The sequence below is a fragment of the Gambusia affinis genome, linkage group LG09 (assembly GCF_019740435.1).
Source record: "Gambusia affinis linkage group LG09, SWU_Gaff_1.0, whole genome shotgun sequence".
NCBI classification, from domain to species: domain Eukaryota; kingdom Metazoa; phylum Chordata; class Actinopteri; order Cyprinodontiformes; family Poeciliidae; genus Gambusia; species Gambusia affinis.
The window spans coordinates 18,683,377-18,687,263 of record NC_057876.1 but is presented as its reverse complement, the minus strand read 5'-3'; the positions used below and the strand labels follow the sequence as shown (position 1 = coordinate 18,687,263).

General features: G+C 35.2%; 1 long non-coding RNA gene across 1 annotated transcript; it reads left to right on the top strand.

The window, feature by feature from the left end:
• The first annotated feature begins 1,225 nt into the window (after positions 1-1,225).
• Positions 1,226-2,261, top strand: LOC122836814. Its single transcript, XR_006371617.1, has 3 exons — positions 1,226-1,331; positions 1,562-1,624; positions 1,898-2,261. It is a non-coding gene; the product is annotated as an uncharacterized LOC122836814 (long non-coding RNA).
• Positions 2,262-3,887: the final 1,626 nt, after the last annotated feature.

Below are 3,887 nucleotides of genomic sequence, written 5' to 3'. Positions count from 1 at the left end.
ATAAATTGATCTAGACTTTGTCATAAATTCAAAAAACAAAATAAAAAAGAGTGTTTGGCAGACAGAAACCACTTTTAGCTCCTTTGAATTCCAACAAAGTAACTTGCATGTGGACAAGAAATACTTAAGGTGTTTCCACTCTAGTAGACTCAAACCTAAAGAAGACTGCAATTTTCTTTCACACTGCACTGTGTCAAACAAACTAAATTCTTTGGAAAATCTGTTGACCCCTCGCTTGTGGTGACTGCACCAAGAACCACTGAAGAAAACAACACAAAAACCTTGGAAAAAACACAATCCAATTTTTCTTTCTAGCCCTAGACACACACGTTTGCTCTTGTTGTACTTAACCAGAATGCCCTGCAATGTAGTCTGCTTCCTGTGTTTAGAGTGGTCTCCGCTCTTGGCAGCATTCGAATCACTTCAAATGAACAGAGAGCTAGAATTTTAGGCAGACCAGAGTGTCTTTTTTTTTTTTTTTTTTTGTCTGCATCAGAGTTTGATTGCACTTTCACACCTCCCCACACACGCTGAATTTTCCAAGCAAATTAACTAGAGTTCAATTAAATCTGATTTAACAGGGCTGGTATGAATGCACCTATATTCACATTTGATAATCTCTTAAAAAGCCTCTAACAGAGCTATGTAAAGTCAGAATACACAATGGTGTTGTTTTTCAGATTTATTTTTGTACTTAACTTTAAAAAATTACAGTTCAAAATTCTTGGGATGTCCTTCTAAAGCAACTGAAATGCTTCATTTAACCCGTGTATTCAGCATTTGGTCAGTGACTTTTATTTATTTATTCTTCTGGGACCCACTTCCTGTTTTGCTCCAAATTCGCCAACTTCTTTTAAACCCGCCCCTGGTACTTGGTTTTACTTGCTTCGTCTCCACTGTGGCGATGGCGCTCTCTCTCAAACAAATCTGCAAACTCGATTACATGGTGAATCTGTTGTCATCTTGTAGCAGATTTTTTTTATGTTTAAAACTATTAGTTAATTGCTCATCGAAGCATTGTTCTTACCAGAATTGCTGGCGCTGTTAGTTTAGAACTACACTGGTATCCTGCCGTTAATATCCACCAGCACATTGATGCTAAGTACTGCTCATGTAATAAAGTTAAAAATGTACTTTATTAATTATTATTTCTGAATCATGTTATATTGAGTATTTGTGAATTTTATCTCCTTGAGTTATTTATTTATTTATTTTGCCTGCGGGAATCGCCTTTCTGCTCTCTGCCTTGTTTGTGCTTCCTGGGCTTCGGTAGTTCTTCACGTTTCTCCTAGCTCTCCCCTTCCCTCTCAACGTTGTTTTGCGCTGCCAGGGTAAGTCAAGGGAAAGTTCGTTGTTGCGATATGTTTGTTTTCTGTGTGGAAGTAGCCGTTCATTCTGAGGTCTCTGGTATATGTTATTTATTGTTTGTCTGTGTATTGTGCAGTTTTGACCGTTATTGTGGGTTTTATTGACAGTTTTATTGTCTTTTAATTTTTTGGCGCGAACACTCCCCAGTGTGTACCGGTGCAGCACAGCTCCATTGAACACTTTTTATTTTCAGGTTTATGATCGGAGTGCATGGAGAGAGGTGAAAAGGAGATCAATTTATTTTAATATCTTCCAGGTATGTGTTTTTATTTTAAGTTTTACACTTTATGTATATTTTTTTGTATAACTCTGTCCCACTGTATTTGGTGTTATTGTGGCCACCAGGTGGCGTTTTCGTCCTATTGTTCTTGGTTTGTTGTTATTTTTGCAAGAAGATTAATACTTTTATTTATTTTTATTGACTCTGGAAGGAAATGTTTGACAGTGTTGTTCTGCGCTGCTGAGGTTTTAGGATCAGAGTGCGGGGAGAGATGTGAAAAGAAGATACATTTGTTTTACTCTCTTCCAGATTAAATGGTCCATTTGTGCAGTCTGGCTGGATGATTTCTATGAGCACATCATCACAACTCTTTGCACTCTCACTGTTGGAAAGGTAAAATTATCTTTGGAAATATGGAAGTCACCAAAGGTCTGATATATGCACTCAATTGTTATTTGGGGCTTTGGTTTTATTTTGTGTGTGTCTTGACACTTTTTGTATTGACGCTAAAACAGCAATACAAAAAGACCAAGGAAGTTTGAGATAATGGTTAAATCAATTGAGAATGTAGAGCTACACTTTTGTATACATTTAACATTGAGTGGTATTTATTTATTTTTCTCTCACTCTGCTTGAGCATTTGAAAGGCTTTATAATGAAGTTTTATTTTTGATATTTGAGATTTTTGAAAGTGCGCTTTAAATTGAAATATATATTTTTTAAACTAAATGTTGGATCATGTTAAAATGATTAGAAATTGAATAACTGCATTTATTTGTTTTGTTTATATGTACATGATATAAAGGCAGTTGGTTATTTTGTTTTGGATTTTGTACTTTTTTGTACAATCACTTATATACACTGATACTAAAAGCACTTCCTCCTTCTTTTTCATTCACACTTCAGGTTCTTTTTAAGGAACACTCTTCTGATGCTGCTTTTGTAGCTGTGGTCAACTGCCTAACCTTTATGTGTTACATGTTTATATAATATGTTTTATGAGGCAGGGTCATCATATGTGTGAGAACAATTTATTTTTCTTGTTTACTCATTTAGATGTTGCTTTGAACCGGAAAGAGACCCAGTGTCAGAGGGTTACACTGTAGGTTATTTGTGGTCATGTCATCAGCCCCGTATTTTTCCGGTTTCATCAGAGTCAGTCAGGCTGTTAAATGTTTAGAAACTTCATTTCAACCTGCAGGGGTTCCCAAAGGCTTTCATGACATCTGTTGCAGCTGTAGAGGTAATGAATTAATGACCACTCAGATTAGTTTGACGTCTTCCCATATCCAGACTTGCAATGTTGAGATATTGCTCTAGTAAATGTGAGAAAACTAAATCTTTTGTGGTTAAAAACTTTGACCACAAAAAACTGTATCCAGCTGAAAGTGTTCATTGCAATAAAAACACAAAGTGAGATAATAAATACTTTTTGCAAAAGATTTAAACAGTCTTTAATGGTTAAATGTAAAGATTGCATTTTATGTTGCAACTATCTAAACATTTGTTGAAGACCAAATTGAGATCTTGGTGTACCCACATAGACACACTGTCCTCTTTTAGAAAGATAACACTCACTATCACACTGAAATAATGATGGCAGACAAGCAAAAACAATTTTTTTTAATCTGTTGATGTCAATGTCTGTTTTTCAACGCAAGGGCAATTTTGTGTTTAGTAGTTAATAGCATGGTCCTAGTTTGGTAAAATGGAGGGATAACTATAAAGTCAAGATCTCAATGCTGCTAAATGGACTTTTGTGGGCAGTTAGCATCACTGACATCACGTCAACTGATTTTGTGACTATGGTGATTGTGCACATGGCAGGAATAACCTTTTTTTTTCATGCCCATAATGACAAAAATAAACAATTACTGTCATTAGCATTGTCATTTGTGCATCCACACATGTGACTGGCATTATTAGTTGCTCTTTGTGGCTTGCATATTCTAGGAAAAACAAAACTTAAACAAAACTGTGTATCGTGCATAAACAATACGCAGAGTTGATACTTATTTTGACATTTCTGTATTCCAATTTTGTGGAATTGAACTGGCCCCTTTTCCACCTAGTGGTGACGACCTTGATAAATTACTCAAACTTTTTTTGTGTGTGTGTGTGGTTTTTTTTGGATTTGGAAAGTGATTAATTCCTGTTGTTTTTAATGCGTAATGATTTAACCTTTTGGTAAGAGTACCGCTTCTCTTATCACTCTACATGGTGTTTATTTTAAGTTTTTATTTATGTGCATAATGAAGTAACTAGTCTTTTTCATGTATTTTATTAGATAAAATGGATT